Source organism: Danio aesculapii, chromosome 1 (assembly GCF_903798145.1).
Source record: "Danio aesculapii chromosome 1, fDanAes4.1, whole genome shotgun sequence".
Classification (NCBI taxonomy): Eukaryota; Metazoa; Chordata; class Actinopteri; order Cypriniformes; family Danionidae; genus Danio; species Danio aesculapii.
This window is the reverse complement of record NC_079435.1, coordinates 27383620-27402487: the sequence shown is the minus strand read 5'-3', so window position 1 is coordinate 27402487 and position 18868 is coordinate 27383620. Positions and strand designations below refer to the sequence as shown.

At 34.4% G+C, this 18868-nt stretch overlaps 1 protein-coding gene and 2 long non-coding RNA genes across 3 annotated transcripts in view; 1 reads left to right on the top strand and 2 right to left on the bottom strand.

Annotated features, from left to right (window-relative positions):
* Positions 1–1169: 1169 nt before the first annotated feature.
* On the bottom strand, positions 1170–3423 carry LOC130242320 (uncharacterized). The gene is made up of 3 exons (XR_008838967.1): positions 3397–3423; positions 2034–2066; positions 1170–1220 (listed from the first exon to the last, which is right to left on the bottom strand). It is a non-coding gene; the product is annotated as an uncharacterized LOC130242320 (long non-coding RNA).
* Positions 3424–3682: 259 nt separating this feature from the next.
* On the bottom strand, positions 3683–6971 carry LOC130242268 (uncharacterized). The gene is made up of 5 exons (XR_008838959.1): positions 6925–6971; positions 4318–4359; positions 4090–4140; positions 3929–3958; positions 3683–3728 (listed from the first exon to the last, which is right to left on the bottom strand). It is a non-coding gene; the product is annotated as an uncharacterized LOC130242268 (long non-coding RNA).
* A 2227-nt stretch (positions 6972–9198) lies between these two features.
* dhrsx (dehydrogenase/reductase (SDR family) X-linked) overlaps positions 9199–18868 on the top strand; it is a 107559-nt gene continuing 97889 nt past the window's right edge. The window contains exon 1 of the mRNA XM_056458247.1: positions 9199–9510. The gene's annotated coding sequence lies outside the window, so the exon portion shown is untranslated. The remainder of the gene's footprint in view (positions 9511–18868) is intronic.

Here is an 18868-nt window from a genome sequence, read left to right as displayed (position 1 = left end):
CTCGTAATTAGGCAAATCATTGTTCTGTAGACAATCGAAAAAATATTGTGCTAATAATACTGAACTTAAAACGGTTAAAAATAATAAAAACTGTTTTTATTCTAGCCAAAATAAAAGCTTTCTCCAGAAGAAAAAAAAATTATAGAAAACACTGTAAAATTTCCTTACTCTGTTAAACATCATTTGGGAAATATTTGAAAGAAAAAAATATACCGAGGGCTTATTAAATTTGTATATGCCTATACAACAGTGTTTCAGTTACGAATGTCTGAGAAAAGTTTGATTTAAAGGGATAGTTCTCCCAAAAATGTACTCACCATGAAGTGGTTCAAAACTTTTGATTTTTAAATGTATTGAGTACTGAAGATATCTAAAGTAACCATTGACACTTATCATAGGAAAAACAAACACTAGGTAAGTCAGTGGTTACAGATTGTCAGCTTTCTTCAAATAACTTCTTCCAAGTTCAAAAGAAGATAGTTTAACAAGTTTGAAACAAGTGAAGTTTGAGTAAACGGTGACTTAACTAAAGTTATGGTTTAACAAGGTGAGGAAACACTTTCGATTATGTTTTCCCCTAACATACAAATCTTATTTAAAAACTGCATGAAGCGTTTACTTGTGTTGTCATAAAACTTGTGTGATCTAAAACATTTAAGTATGAAAAATATATTAAATCAGTAAGGGGGCAAATACTTTTTTCAACTACTGTATATGTAGAGTGATTGGTTACAAAAATTAAACTGAAATTCCTGAAAACTTGTTTTAGCACTTGAGAAAAAATCTTTTTTAAAACAATAATGTAATCATCCAGTTATATCTTAATAAAAAAAAATTCAACTAAAATAAAAACCGTAGACAGCTACATTACAATTGTGTAAAAGGTCACATAAAGGCAAAAATGGGGCATTTTAAAGAAATATCAAAATAAAATCATGCAGCTTAATGCTTATCCATCTTATTTGAACTACACGCACTAAATTCTGGCTTAAATGTGTATTTATTTCTTTTAATTTTAAAAAAGGTAATATGAAATATTTGAAAAACACTTGAGTCTTTGTGCAGACAACCAGCAGTAAAATGTGTGTCTTTTTACGAGAGAAGAGAGATCAAAATGTGGCATGTTGTTTGTTTTCATGTTTTAAAGTAGCAACATAGTAGCAGACACATACCAGTTCCTCTTTCTTTAGGTGGGACCACAGGTTTTTTGGGCTCTGTATCTGTAGAAATAAATAAGTAAAATAAATAAACAAATTCATTCAAATTAGCATGATCTGTTACCTCGAAATGGTTAGATAGACAGTAGCTGCAAAAGATAGCAGAAAAAAAATGAATTGATAATAGCCATAAATACTAGCAAAACAGCCAGTAAGTTGGGGCTTGAATACATAAATATTTAATATATCCCATTTATGTCCAATATTTATTTTTTTTAAGAAACGATTCACAAATAAACATACCCTTAGAAAATAAAAGAAGAAATTCTGTTAAAAATAATATGTAGGTGAGTAAATTATGACTCTTTAATTTTACTTTTACTTGATTAATCTAAAATTGTCATAACCTCTTAAGGCCCAAGTTTTTTTACAAGCATTTTTTATTTCTTTTTGCTATTTGGACCTATTATGTGGACTCGTGGTACAAATTTACATAAGAACTTTTTTTTAATGTATATTTAACATGGAATTTTTTTTTTACTTGCTTTGATTATCAGAGAGTAAAAAAACACTTTTTTTTTTCCCATTTTGGACAGTTAAGAATAGTGTTTGGGATATGTCATATGCTGCAAAACAGTTGCAGGATGACACTGTATGTCTGTAACAAAATATAAAACATTCAAAGTATTTTAAATAGCCACTTAAGAGCTAAAACGTGCTGTCCACATATGTGGACACTAAGCCCTAGGAGGTTAGGAGCTAAAAAAAAAAAAAAAAACACTACATTACACTGATTTAGTTAACAAATGACAATTGACTCAGTGAATAAATGAAATCGGATGGATGGATGGATGGATGGATGGACAGACAGCTTACCTGGACCAAACGCATCAGACAGATCCAGCTCACCTGAAAATAAAATGTTAATTGAATTAGTTTTATTACTTAAAAAAAATGTGATAAAATAAAAACACACTAAAATTCAAAGATTTATAAAACACAATTGACTTTACACATTTGCATTCAAGTTATACATATACATACATATACATATATATATAATATATATTATATATATAAGAGAGAGAGAGAGAGAGAGAGAGAGAGAGAGAGAGAGGAGAGAAGAGAGAGAGAGAGAGAGAGAGAAGATATACAGACTAGTAAGATCTTGTAAACACATGAAACATAATTTCTTTTTTTCAAAACAAACTGTTATTAACAGCTTAAGCAGGAGTCAAAATAGTACATTAATAATTAAATATGGTTATATTGTCAGGTTATTGATTTGCATGTTAATTGGTGAAACAAGTTGCTTTATTAAACATATATTTATACTTGCATTTAAATGATGTATACTGTATTTTTGTGGGTCAAAATCAATTGTTTCTTCGGGAACCGCGATGCAGATGCGGACAATTCAGTATCGGTTCAGTGATAATCATTACCAGTTATTATGTACTGACGGCATTTATCTCACATGCACCATGTCGCCGTAACTTACTATGGCAAGGGAGGCGAGCGAGAGTTTTTACAACGCTCCAAATACTTAAAAAACGCATAAACTGTGCACAATTTCACTGCGTGTGTGTTTGCGGGACAATCTTTCACTAACACTGAACAGCAGAAACCCCTATTTCACTGCGATTGAGAGAATGAAAGTAACTCCATTTTTCTCTCTCTCTCTCTCACTGTGGCCCATTTGACCTGCTGACATCACTTTTTCTCTACTCTCAGCTGTTACAGTCATACTTCTTGATACAGACACGAGCGTCTGCAGAGCGTGTGTTTATCATGGATCAGCTGTGATCGCCGCTGCTGTTTATCAGTGTTTAAGCCAGGCTTTACTCATCTGTGAAGAGTGCAAGCTCGTAGAGCTAATCGCAGCCCTTTCAGTTGAGCGCGTGACCAATCAAATGGGTGTAAGAAAGAACTTGCTAGACAGGACTCAAAGAGCGGGGACCTGAATTTGTTTTTTTGCTATAAATGCTCATGTTGTTTAAAGGTACAGTTTATATCTGACTGTTTGTATTAAAGGACAAATTGTATTACAAATAGTATATAAATATATTTAGACATTTTACTACAAGAATTGCTGTGCTGTGAAGAAATATAAAACCATGTATGGAAGCACTGTCAATGCACCATGATATCGAATTGAACCGAATCGATGGCATGATAATCGTAACCGAACCGTGAACCAGTGTAGGTTCACACCTCTAGTATGTATGTATGTTTTTACCTCCAGATGCTGTTTTTTTTTTCTGCAAATATAATACAATACATGAATTTGACAAATACACTCATTCACCAAGACAAACTGTATCAAATTAACAAATAAATGCACTATAGATATATTGAGCAACCATGACCACATAAATCCTATAATAAGTGTCTAGCACACTGCATGTAAATTATAACTTATATTATGCTACACAACATAAACTAAACCTAGATCACACCAGAATCCTAGTCCTTATGCTACATGAAGTAAACTGTAACTTCCACAAACTATAAATAAATAAATCTTACCATCCACTGATTTGGGGGGAACAACAGCAGGATTTTTAGGCTCTGTGTACAGTAAACAACAGAGATAAAACAAACTTTATGAAGCTATTTTAAAAGTTTATAAGCAGCTAAAAATAGATAAATAAAAAAGTAAAAATAAATAATAATAAAGCTCTATGCTTCTTCTAGATTAACACTTTAGATCTATCAGCTATGTATCTTTTTGATATTTTTGAGCGTTTTGAGAGTCCACTGGCTCTTACCTGAATCAAAAGCATCTAACAAATCAAATCCTACAAAAGTATAATAAAGGGGAAACATTAAAATGGCACTCTACACATATATTACATGAGCCTAACAAGGTCAAACAATTACATTTTAGAGAAAATGAGTGGAACGTATTAATATTGTAAATAAAAGTTACCTGGATCTGACTTTTTGGGTGGGGGTGGTTTCACTTTTGGCTTCTCTGTGGCTAAAGTGAATAATAATATGATTTTTTTTTAAATACAACACAATGCACACAAACAAGTATGGCACTACTGTATATATATATATGTTATATTAATAAATCAAATTTTAGGCAACGTCAAATTGTAGAACAGCAACAAAAACTAACAAATGGAATAAATACAGAGAACTATCTACTTACGGATCTCATCATCATCACCAAAGGCGTCGCCAAGGTCCAATTCTGCAAGAAAACAGTTTCTTTATGTTATAATATTTAAATATTCTGTTCAAAGAAACCATCCCTAGAGGTTTCATGACCAGTTTTAATCCCATACTGAACTCAAGGTTAAACTGAATCTAATCTCTTTTCTGACACATACATAATCGAGAAACTGGCCTATACAAGCTTCCATTTTTCAACCATCAGAGCTCCGGTCAGTAAAGGATTCATCCAGTCAAATAAGCAGAACTTAATCATTAATTTATTTGCAAACAACCAAATTATGAAAGTATACATCAGCATTAGACTGTAACACTCTAAATATATAATAAACATAAACCACCTATACATTAAATTAAATTTACTGGCCAAATAATTTCAGGACTATTTTATTAGCATGTAAATCATTACATTGATCAGAATGATCAATGGTAACACTTTAGATCATAATTTGTGATATTACAAACAATTAACTACCACAACTAGCTTAATAAACTACTAATTAGTGTTTAAAAAATAGTGGTTCTTTTTTATGCTTTATCATTAGCAAAGATGATTTAGCACTGTAAACTCTTAAAAAAGCTGGCTGTCGTAACCCAACATTGGGTTAGTTCTTTTTTTAACACAGTGGTTGGGTTTGTTTATTTGACCCAATGTAGGATTACGACAACCCAGCCTTTTTAGAGTACACACCAATTGCCATTTAGAAGCATGCAAAAAATTCAAAGCATCTTCATATATATTAAAAAGCATAACAAACACATAGAATATCCGATGTCAGATATATGTGCTGTGTTATGCTTTTTAATAATTAATTTAATATTTTTTTTATTATTATTTATACAATATTGCATAAAATAGAGACTTTTGGTATTTAAAGCTTAAAAAGCCTCAAAGAAAGAGTATTGTTTAGCTGTTTATTAATAGTTGGTAAGGTAGAAGTTGTGTTTAAATTTTGGGTAGAATTAGGGATGCAGAATAAGATCATTTTATACTACTCCTTACTATTGATAATATTTTATTATATTTATACTAGTAGTTAAACGTGTAAATTGTGACCTAAAATAAAGTGTTAACTTTTTAATCGATCCAAACTCAGCATTCCGGAAGAGATTATAGGTGTGTAGGACAAAAAAAAAACTGTTCTGTTGAACACAAAAGGGATATATTGAAGAATATTTGAAAGCAGTAACCATTCAGTTCTGTATATTTCTCAGCCTACTGTGGACGTCAATGGTTTTCAACATTCTTCAATACATGTTCAAGAACAAACAAAAAACTCAAACAGGTTTGGAACAAGACAGAGTGAGTAAATGATGACAGTTTTCCTTTGGGTGAACTATCCCTTAAAAAGAAAAATAAAACTTTTTTTTTTTTTCTATCTAAAAAAGCATTTGTGAATGTTTGTGCGAAGGAAGGAAAGAGATAGAAAACACCAAATCAATAAACCAGCCTCATTCCTTAAGGGTAAAAGTCTTGACTGGGCTAAATGATTGGAATTTGACAGTTCACTTTAAACTAATAACCCCACCCATCCACACTGTGTGAATCTATTGTGTACTATGATGGATTCCATTGACCAACAACACTTTAGATGACAATTAATAAGTCTACACATAAAATCGTGATGTTTATCGTGCGACTGCATGTCTACCACGAAACTGCCTGATAGGGCAACATCCTGTGGCTTATGTTGCCAGAGCAATGTGGACTGTTTTCATGTCTGCTCTATGCACGCTGTGACTGGTGGTTGAGTCAGAACTGAAACTAGAGAAATCCTTTCATCTGTCTTTTCAGAAGTTTGCCATTGACTTACATCAAATGCATTTTCAAAAGAACTACATTTGAGTTTGGGAAATGTGAATATTCAGGGAAACTTAAAACAATAAAAACTAATTTGGGAGTGTATAAACAGTATATTTACATTGTCATGCTTATCTCACAGTGGTTCTTACCACAAATGTAGCATAATGCAAGACTTTCAGGATTTAAAGTTTAAAAGCCTCCTAAATAAACAGTATTGTTTATGGATATGGTTACAGCTGGAGAACCAAAGCGGATACAAATTCACGTTGACACGTTTTCACCGCACTGAAATTTCAAGTTGTTAAAATCCAATTAAACAAACTGAATTGGGAAAATCGGTATCTACTTCTGTAGCATTGATTTATACGTCATAACTTTGGTCATACATGTAAAACATTATGTTGCCGTCTTACAAAAAGAAACATTAGCTTGGTGCTAAAAGTCCTGCCATTTTCCCCAAGGGTTGGTGAGTCATGCAGTTTGTATGTGGATAAATTACATTTCCAAGAGTCAAGCCAACGTACCAATTTCTTGGGTAACTCAAAACATTCAACACACCCTTTGTTCACCAGGGCGAATAACTGCGCTATATAGGCAACTGTTACTAATTACTATTTAAAAGCGACATAAACGAGTGACGTGTATATAGAAGAACTGTCAAAAAATAACTTCTGTTACAGTTGTGATATTTTGGGAACGAACGGTCCCAGTACACGAACTGTTACAAGCGTTGTTACCAAAACAAAACGCCAACACAAACGTTTAGGCTGAAAACCATACCTTGCGCTCTTGTTGCTGCGAGACCTGCCAGCAGAAATAAAATCCCGTGTATGATCATCTGCTGTGGAAAGTTAAACTGTTAGATACATTTTGTGTATCTTTCAGAGCTTTGAAACGCGCTAAAAGTAAAATGGTAAAGGAAGGTGAGCAGTAAGATTTACTCACCCCTTTGAGTGACCCAAGCGTGCTCCAATACTATTCAGCAGTTCAGCGCTCTGCGTAGTTTAACTACGGATGATGTGCAGAAAAAAAGAAGTGTATTTGCCACGCCCTACCTGCGCTTTTTTGGAGAGGGCGAGTGCTTGAAAAGAATTTAGATGGTGCTGTTTCTTCTTCAAAGCAGAACAAAAGATCAATCTTGGTTTTATTTTTTGACAATTTATTGTAAAGTTTTGTACGTTTATGTTTCGATTTATGTACATTATTTTGTGTTTTTGATTTGTTTTGTTCTTGTTTAAGCACATACGGGCAACTTTGATGACAACTTTGAGCGAGGCTATTTGTTGTTTCACGGGACTAGGTGATAGGTGGCGACAGACTCTAATGAAAAGGTGAAGGTGACAACCAGTAGACGTGATCTTTAAATTTTTGGAACAAATTCATTCATTCATTCATTCATTCATCCATTCATTCATTCATTCATTCATTCATTCATTCATTCATTCATGTTTGTATTTATTTGTTTTTTGTTGTTTATTTATTTTACAACATGTTTGTATAATTATGCAATCTTTCATTCATGTGTGAATTTGTTTTGTTGTTGTTGTTGTTGTTTTTTTATTTATTTTACAACATGTTTGTATAATTATGCATTCATTTGGTTCATTCATCCATGTGTGTATTTATTTTTTGTTGTTTTTTATTTATTTTACAACATGTTTGTTTAATTGTGCATAAATTCATTCATTCATTCATGTGTGTATTTATTAGTTGTTTTTGTTGTTGATTTATTTTACAACATGTTTGTATAATTATGCATGCATGTTATGCATTTATGTTTTCATTCATTCACCATTCATTTATTTGCATCACCATGGAAAGGTTAAGTTTTTGTTGTTGTTCTTGTTGCTGTGCCTCTTAGTAGGGCAACTTGTGTGTGTAGACCTATGCATGTATTTATTTAAAAATAATAACTGGACTCGCACTGGTCTCGGTGTGATTTTATCTTATTGTTTTTTCTAAAGAATTAGCAAAGAAAAGAAATTGTAAGTAAAAAAAATGATCACTGATGTTTGTTATTCACCTAACCAGGATTGGATTGGAACCATTTATTTATTTATTTATTTATTTATTTATTCATAACAACATCAACAACCATTTATTTATTTATTTAGTTAGTTAGTTAGTTAGTTAGTTAGTTAGTTAGTTAGTTAGTTACCTGTACTGTTCTTTAGTCCTTATTATTTCCTCCATATGCTGTTATTACTGGCTAACTTTACAACTTCGTTTATTATTTATGGATTTATTTAGCCAGTTAAAAAAATAGTCCAACATGCTTTTGCCTTCGTTTTGGGATGTTTTGGTCTCAATTATTGTAATTAATTTATTTATGTTTGATTATTGGATATGCTTATGCCCTTCTTTGCATTGGTTTTGCTGTAGTACAGTGTGTCAATATAATCATCACTATACTAAGTAGACTGTTTTGTTGCGACATCTAGTGTTAAATGAATGCGTTGCAATACAGGAATAGTGCATGCTGCTTCCAGGCTATAGCATAATAATTTATACGTTTTTAAAGCCCTTTAAAAATCACCCACATTAAATACAACTTGACCAACACAACTGGAATTAAGGTTTGAACAAAACACAGGCCTGGTTGACATAAGGCTACAACTGAAGGGCACCTCATTTGTAGGACGACACACAATTCAAATCACAATTCAAGAGCATCTGCCCATTTCAGATCCGAAGATTAGTTAGTAGTAAAAAAATAAAAAATAAAAAAAACTTTTACAAAGAAATCTAAAAGATTTAAAGAAATCGTGCATCTTATCCTTTATTTGGAATATTTCGGTAGGTTATTTATAAATATTTATTATTATCATCGTTTAACACGAGCATCCTCTCTATATAACATTTTCTTGAACATATTTGAGCCAGCAGCATATTGGATGATGATGGGTATCCTGAAGGGACCTCAGAGTAGCGTGCCCCCTTGCGCAAACGGTGTGAGAGATCACCAATGGATGAGGCAGCGCTCTTTCGCGTGTCATGTTTTTGAAGAGCCCACGCGTTTCACTCTAGGTTCCCTATTCGGCACGCACCAATGCAGATACGGACCGGATCGGACGCTGGTGGCGTCTGAACGCATATCCATCTTCATTGCGCTCACGGGTGTCTGCGTTTTCTCCAGCTCGTGCAGTATCATGCAGTCTTTAATATCCCCAGTCACCAAAGCAATACTGGTTGCACTGTTTATTTTTGCGATCCTGCTCATTTTGTACGTGATATTATGGTATATATGTCGAGATGTGGATTGTGATCACGGAATTTGATTGACAAATTACTGGAAGCGTCTTTAAGGACATGCACCGGGTGTCCCAGCATTGGCACTGATCAACAAGGGAGCAAAGGTTGACTCTGGTAAGTCTCTGACCTGTATAACTCCTGAGAATTAAGAGTGGACAGGATTCATTCGGTATTATTTTAATCTGCCGGCATTGATTTGGTGTGTCCTTTTGCACTAACGTGTTGCGCTCTGCTGGCTGTCGGTAACCACCGCAAAAGACTTGCTTTCATTTCACCTGTTAATGTGGACGCAAATCAAACCATTTGCCATTTTTTTGCTTTTAAACTAATTTGAAATCATAAACTCTAGAAGGAGCCACACACGTTTATAATAAAATCCCCTGGATCAGCTATCATATATGATTTTTTAAAACATTTATTTATTTATTTATTTATTTATTTATTTATTTATTTATTTATTTATTAAATTCATTTTGGGGGAAGTTAGTAAATATGCAAAGGACTGTATATCACCTTTCATTAATTTAATTATTTCAACTGATCATATACATCTACGCTATGAACGTATAAAAGTTGACAGATATGATACCAATGCCTCACATTTGTTTGTAAGTATGACATCTGCTGAGGGCCATCTGCTTGTGTTGTGGACAGTATATGAATATATTTTAATTCATCGTAGTATCCAGATACACTAAAGCAAATGTTTTAAAACCAGCTAATCGCACTGAAAGTTCATGAAAACCTATGGCAAGCCAATTTAACATTATTCTTTTAAATATAAAAAAGGTGAAAATGAAAGATGGACAATTTAATGTGAATAAAATTCACAGTTATTCATTTTATGGATTCGCTTCTATGTTTATTGTTGATAATTTGACCACGGTAACTCCATAAAATATTACTTGAGAACTGCTGGTCCTGGCATACCAAATCTGCCGATGTATTAACATAACTTCAGGAAACAAACAAAAAAAACTCCATTAGTATGCTACATCATATTGTATGTGATATTAATTTGAACAGCTACATATTACCATAAATAAACAGTTTACATAAATAGATATTAGGGCTTAATGAGTGAATTGTCACCAGCTTCTGGTCTTTTAGAAGATAGAACTTTTTTTTTCTTCAAGAATAAAAAGGTTTTGTACCTTTAGTGTGTTTTCCAAATGCTGTGACGTTGTCATGATGAAAAACTTTCTGCTCTGGTTGTTCATTACAATAAAAACAGCTATGGTGTTGTTCTTTATTTTATTTATTGAATTTACAAATAGCCAGCTGATAAATAGCCAGAAGGTGGGTCTGTTGTCATGTGGTAAGTTTCAACCACTGAATGGTCATCATTATTCAGAAAAGCAGAAAAGTATATGAAGGCATAGTTCACGCTAAAATGAAAATTCACACAATATTTACTTTTCCTCACCTTTTATGGGTATCTTTCTTCAGTTGAACACAAAATAAGGTTATTTTGAGCAAAGCTAAAAACCTGTAACCATCGACTTTTACAATAGGACAAAAACCACCAACCTGATTTCACCAAGTAGGACATGTTCCTGAATTAACATCTATGTTGATCCTGGAACAACATTCCAATCAGCCAATTAGAATTAAGGGACATGTTTACCATTTATCTTAAGTTTAGGCTTACGATTAGGTTTATGCACTTCTACATGATTGTGATCCAACTATTATTGCCCTCTGATTTTGGGAATTATTTACAGTTATGGTTGGGTTTAGAGGTAGGGAAAAGGTATGGGTTACATTTTCAAACAAAAATGATGTTCCAGGATCAAAATAGATGTAGGATCGCATCATACTTGGCAAAATCATGACACTTATGGAAGTCAATGTTTTCCAACTTTTTTAAAGTAATCTTTTGTGTTTAACAGAAGAAAGTCAAACAGGTTTGGAACAAGTGAAGGGTGTGTAAATGAGGACATAATTTTCCATTTTAATGAGCTATCCCTTAATTGTCAAGAGAATATGATATATTAGCAATCAAAATAGAACAGATAGAATCAGAATATATCAACAGATAGAATAGAATTAGAATAGACCTTTTAAAAGTGACTTAATGCTCAAAGATTGTTCCCATTATGTGACACCATGTACACATGTTTAATGATGAGATTTGTTCGAGAGAGAACAAAAACAGAAAGAACAAAACAAGTGAATTTTTATGGAGTCATTTAACATTGAAGTGCAGTGGTGCTGGGAGGGCTGTATCTCTTCTTCTCACACTATCAAAACCCTTGCTTAGTGAGTATTCTGAATACTGTTTAATAATTACACCAACTTCCTGCTGTTCCAGTTTTAGTCATTTCAGCCAATAATGCAACTTTCTTCAGTGGTGACCGTATAGGCCTATCAATTATTATAATATACCACACAGCTTAATTGCACACTAGCATCTATCAGAAATAAATGTAAAAACGGCTTGCCATAAAAACCTGTGGTTTGCCTGTTGTGCGCTTGAGATGAGAGAGCGTTTGAAATTTGGTTAGTGGTTCGTTATGCGGAGACTCACTGATAACTCAGATGGTTTTTTACCAAATTGTTCGTTTGTTCATCAACAACGTGCAATCAGCGTGGATTGCAGTGCGTTATATTTTCCATTGTTTATGCGTTTGCCTATTTCTTTTGCAAACCGCTACAATTTCACTCCGCGAGCATTGTGACTCACCGAATAAATACTGTGCTCTGAACGTGAGAGGAATCCCAAGTGTCGAACAGTCACCATAGCGCATCATGAGCGCGTCCAGCTGCCAAATTGCCCTCGAACCGGGGCCACCTATCCGAGCTGGAGAAAGAACCGCTAGTGGACGCAGATAAGTGCAAGGTGAACTGCTGCACCCGCGGAACCCGACGAGGCGCGTACATTTCCATTCTGAAGGACAAATAGAGGACAGATTGCTTGTTAACCCAGATTCCATTGTGCTTGTTGAAGCTTTCTTAATACGAAATCATTAGATTCAGAGTCTTATTATAAACATTTAAAGAGATTAAAAATCGTTTGGTATGAAATTAATCTAGGCATGATATTTTGCAAGAGAGAGAAACAACAGAGTTAATGGATAAGAAGTCTTGAGATAAGCTCATATTACATTTATTATCAACACACGTTTTTCAGTTTACTTTTTTTGTCAATCTCCATTTGTATCATTGAAGCTTTGACTGGAATAAACCTGTCTTGCATGTTCAAGTATTTTAGCATCATGCACTTTTTCTGAAAACTTGTTATGCAAATTTAGTATTAACTTACACCATGAAGTTTTCATTAAAATAAATGTAAAATTATTTGGATCTTCCAACTTTTTCAGAACCATCGTTCATTGTAAAAGATGTTAAGAAGACTATTTAAAATAATCAGATTTTTTGATTGATGTGCCACATTTGACATGTGGGGAAATATAATTCTAAATGGGTTAAATGGGGGATTTTCTGTACAATAACGTAGTCGTGATTTTCCCCCTGAATTATTAACCCCCCAATTTATTTTTCCCCAATTTCTCTTTAACAGAGAGAAGATTTTTTCAACACATTTCTAAACATAATAGTTTAATAACTCATTTCTAATAACTGATTTATTTTATCTTTGCTATTATGACAGTAAATTATATTTTACTAGATAATTTTCAAGACACTTCTATACAACTTAAATTGACATTTAAAGGATTAACTAGGTTAATTAGATTAACTAGGCAGGTTAAGGTAATTAGGCAAGTTATTGTATAACAATGGTTTGTTCTATAGACTGTTGAAAAAAAAAATATATAAAAAAAATTAAAAACTGCTTTTATTATAGCTGAAATAAAAAAAATTAAAAAAAATAAGACTTTCTCCAGAAGAAAAAATATATATATATACATAATGGGAAAATGTCCTTGCTCTGTTAAACATCATTTGGGAAATATTTAAAAAAGAAATCATTTCAAAGAGGGTTTAAACAATTATAATTTCAACTGTAGATACTTCAGTGAAATCTGGGTTTTTGTTCTTCCTTTAAAAGTACATTTAATCTAAATTTAAAATCCAAAGAGGGCATAAAGGTATCATCAAATAATCTAAGTGATCGAACACATTTATTTAGAGTTTTATGCTAATATAGATACACATTTAATAGTGCATCCCATAAAGATTGAAGCTCAGGCTAATTGCACAGGTTTCTATAAGAAATAAAACATTCAATAAAACCTTAAAATAAATTGAATGCTGTTTGTCAAATTTTAAATTTTGCTTACCAAATTCTCATCAGCTTCAATACAAATTTGTGTCTTAGTTCTGTTGATCTACACAATTTTTTTAAAATCATTAGTCGTCACGTAACATTCCCATTTTAATTTTAAGACTAAACTTAAATATACAATAACTAGTCAGTCAATAAATCAGTTAATAAAAAAAGATGTGTATTTTGTGACAGAAGTTAATGAACATGCAAAACAATGCTACATGCTGCCCTAAACACCTGTTTATATGTGATGGCATTTTAAATCATGGGCGAAGCAGTGGCGCAGTAGGTAGTGCTGTTGCCTTACAGCAATAAAGTCGCTGGTTCGAGCCTCAGCTGGGTCAGTTGGTATTTCTGTGTGGAGTTTGCATGTTCTCCCTGCGTTCGCGTGAGTTTCCACCAGGTGGTCCAGTTTCCCCCACAGTCGAAAGACATGCGGTACAGGTGAATTGGGTAGGCTAAATTGTCTGTAGTGTAAGTGTGTCTATGGATGTATCCCAGAGATGGGTTGCAGCTGGAAGGGCATCTGCTTTGTAAAACATATGCTGGATAAGTTGGCGGTTGGTTCCGCTGTGGTGACACTGGAGTAATTATGGGACTAAGCTGAAAAGAAAAGAAATGAATGAATTTTGAATCACCCAACAAACGCTTATTAAATGTAAAAAGAAGTCAAAACAGCACTAAGATTTCCTCCATAACATTCTGTAAAAATATATTTTACTTAAAAGTTTGTGTATTTTGTGATTCACATGTTCATTTTTGGTTGTGAATTGCATTATGTGAACTTGATATCTGCTCCATCAACTTTTGATGTTAAAAATTCAACAGTTTAACAAAGTGACTTTTATTGACATTTTAGTAGTTTAAAATAATATAATCTACAAGAAATAATATATAGAGAAATAAATCTGTAAAATAACAGAAATTATAGACCATTTTGAGGGATGGAAACAATGGTCCCAACATATTTACTGATTTACATTTATAATTTCTATAGCTATCGAGAATCCAAAAAGAGCCATGCTGATAAATAATACCATGATAGGTGCTTTAACATTAAGTTATGATTGAATTGCCTCTTATTACAGTTAATATATAGTTTGAAAACAAGCTGGAAATGTTCATGGGCCAATGACATGACAACATTGAAATGGTCTATAGGCGGTTTATTACAAGTTTGTTTGTTTTTTTCTCAACGTAATATACAAAACCAACCTAGACAATATTTCACCTTCAAGTTTAAACTATTAAAAATGTTAATAAAAGTCACTTTTTTCCCACAACTATTTAAGTTTAAAAAGGTGTTGGAAGAAAGATCAAGGTCCTACAATGCAATTCAAAAAATAAATAAAGAGGGGAAAGTAAAAAATTAAACGTTTATACAGTGCACTCATAAGCAAAGATCTACTTGGAGATGCATTTCCAGAACCTGTACTGAACTTTTTCTGTCCTATTTATGGTGACATCATATCCTGTTTGGTTCATTTAGATGTCTTAGATGTCTTTTTCCATGTGTTCATATTTCAGTCAAACTTTTGTAGGTGGACTGAAACCCATCTTTTCTGCAGTGCTTTTCTGTTTGCTTTGCCCAGAAAGATTTACGTTCGCACTTCGTCAAATGAACTGTATCCTGTTAATTGAACCAAAATGAACATGAACTTAATTCATTTTCTGAATAAAATGACGGCTTTATGGGTTGGGAATTACAAAACAGTGAGGAGATAATGACAGAATTTGCATTTTTGGGTGAACCCGCATGCAGTGAATGCTAGTTATAATCTACTGCATGTGTGGGTATGTAACAAATTACACAACTGTTTATGGAACACTAAAGAGAGAGAGAGAGAGAGAGAGAGAGAGAGAGAGAGAGAGAGAGAGAGAGAGAGAGAGAGAAAACAAGAAGAAGGGGGAGGGCTGGAGCTCTCAGGTTAAAAACGCTGTTGTTCTGAATGCATTCTGACAAGGAGTCAGTAGATACAAACACACTCTGAAGGGGGAAATACAACAGCTGTTTTGCTATCCAGCATCCAGAGTAAATGGAAAAGATGGAGTTTATGTGAGAGTGCATGTTTGTCTGGAGGCTTAGCACTTCTGGAAAGAGCGACAGCGAGTAGGGATTCAGGTCAGTGTTAGAACACGCTCAGGGGAAGTATCCTCCCAGGCCCCGAAAGGATAAAGAAACATGTCTGCTCAAATAGATGAAGACAAGGAGACAAGATAGAAGATCCCCGGGTCATGCTGACATGTAATTATCAGAACTTTTCACTTTTGATCAGCAGTATTGATTTAACCTGCGGGGGAAAATCCTGAGTGGTGGCATGGAAAAGCAAGCTGTCATATTGTCACACCTCAAGCCTGTTGTGTGTTGGCCATTTGACCCACACTTTAAAAAATAATCTCCATGAAAAAGCCTTTAAAAGCAATGGAATTTTTCATTGAACCCAATGTTCTTTATACTGGAAAATGGTCTTTACATTGGTAAAATGTTCTTCGTACAATGAATATATGGTTATTTTAAAGGGATACTTCATAACATTCTGTTATCGACTACTAAATCAGTGGTTTCCAAAATGGGGGTCACGGGACACTGATAGGGGGTCACTTGGTGATTTCCAAAAGTCTAATAAATTTTACTAAACTTTTAGGATTACCACATTTTATCCATAACCTACAGAAGATTTAAAAAATAGTAGTTAATAGCTGCATTAAAGAAGCAACATCTTGCAAATAAAAGCCATCAGCCTTTCCATTTTTTTTTCTTCATAGGATTGGTGTGTTTACGTTAGAATAACAACATAGCAATAGTGTCAGCTGGAACAGATTGATTTTATTGCACCAGGTTAAACTTTCTGACACCTTTATGGCAATCAAATACATAAAAAATAAATACAGGCCACAACTGAACATTGAGGATGATCTCTGAGTGGCGGTCTTCAAAATGTAATGTAAAATGTAATCAAATGTCTATTATAGATCAGAGCTTGTAATGTATCTCTCACGTTAAATCTTGATGGGGCTACTTACATATCGCATGCAAAACAACGTTGAAAATGTGACGTGTGCTTCATATGGGAGTCGTTGGACTAAGCCGAAAAGAAAATGAATGATGAATTATTAATATAGGCATCACATGGTGCAGTGGGTAGTATGATCGCCTCAAAGCAAGAATGTCGTTGGTTTAAGCCCCGGCTGAGTCAGTTAGCATTTCTGTTTGGAGTTTGCATGTTCTCACTGTGTTCTTGTGGGTTTCCTCCTGGTACTCCGGTTTCCCCCTCAGTCCTAAGACATGGGGTATAGGTGAACTGTCTAAGCTAAAATTGCCCATAGTGTATGTGTGCGAATGCAAGAGTGTATGGGTGTTTCCCAGTGTTGGGTTGCGGCTGGAAGGGCATCCGCTGCGCGAAACATATGTTGGATAAGTTGGTGATTCAATGCGCTGTGGCGGCCACTGAATAATAAAGGGAGTAAAACGACAAGAAAATGAATGAATGAATAAATGAATTATTTATATATAAACCCAACAGCAGCCTTTTTTACGTTCATTAGATGCAATGGAATTTCAGCTTTTTAGTCAGGGAATTTGATATTTGCCGTAAAGTACACATTAAATTAAAATGAATCATATTGATTTTGTTAGTTAATTTTTTAAAAATCCCATTTGCTAAAATAAAAAAAGAAAACCTCCATGATGGAGCTATCACAACTTTCAGAAAAAGAAAAAAAACTGATAACGGCAGTTAGAAGAGAGAGTAAATGTCAAATTTACTGTCCTGCCCCATAGACGTAGCATTAGAAACACCTTGCACAAGCAGTGAATCGTTTTTTTTTTGTAAATTAATGCATAGATGATAAAATGCAAGGGTGTCAAAATCAGTTCCTGGAGTGCTGCAGGTCTGCATAGTTTAGTTCCTGCTTCAGCACACTTATGCTGCAGTCACACTAGAGTTTGAGCTAGCGATATTCTGTTGTGTGTCGCTGTGAAAAGGGGCAGGATTAAACAAGATGATTAGACATAAAAAAATGAGCAATTAGTCCATATTTTAAATTTCTGTTCAGAGAGATCATGTTTTGATCTTGGATTGGCTCTCACACAGTCACATGATGCAGTTTTGCAGGTCTGAGTTCACCAAGCTTGTACTTAGCGAACTGTAAAATGTAGCACGAGTTGCGAGTCTGTTGTATCTTTGTGCATATGAATGGAAGTCTATGGGGAGAAAAGTGCAGTGTGACCGCAGCTTTAAGCTGCGGTCACACTAGGCTTTTCCTCCCATAGACTTCCATTCATACGCACACGAATGCGTCAGACCGGAAACGCAAGGTCATGCGTCAAGTTTCGCATGTTTCTGCAGTGCAAAGTTCAAGCTTGGTGAAATCTGACCTGCGAAATCGCATCACTTGACTGCATGAAACCAACCGAGGATCAAAACATGACCTCTCTGGACAGAAATTTAAAACATGGAGCAATCGCTCGCTTTTTTTAATGTCTAATCATCTTGTTTAATCCCACCCCTTTTTGCAGCGCCGCGCGACAGAATTTCGCACACACAAAGCCCGGTGTGACCGTAGCTTTACTTGTAGGTTTCAAACAAGACTAAAGCTGTGGTCACACTTGACTTTTCCTTCCATAGACTTCCATTCATACGCACGCGAATGCATCAGACCGGAAACGCGGGGTCATGCGTCGAGTTTCGCATGTTGCTGCGGTGCAAAGTACAAGCTTGGTGAACTCTAACCTGCGAAATCGCATCACTTGACTGCGTGAGACCAATCGAGGATTAAAACAGGACCTCTCTGGGCAGAAATGTAAAACATAGAGCAATCGCTGGCTTTTTTTAATGTCTAATAAGCTTGTTTAATCCCGCCCCTTTTCGCAGCGCCGCACGACAGAATTTCGCACACACAAAGCCCGGTGTGACCGCAGCTTAAAGCACTCAATTAGTTAGATCAGGTGTGTTTAATTAGGGTTGTAACTTAACTCTGCAGAGCTGCGGCCCTCCAGGAACAGAGTTTAACACCCGTGATATAATACATTGAAATGTACATACTGACAGTTTTGACAGTGCTATATGACAACAAACAGAAATGGTCAGGAGGAGGTGTATGATAGATTGTAATAACTCTCCCAAAACCCTTTACTTGATCTTTCTGAATGAAATGCCTTCAATCAGCCAGTTTCCTTATTTAATATTCCATTTCTCTTGGAACTGCATCACAAAAAAACAAAAAACAGTCACAGCTTCT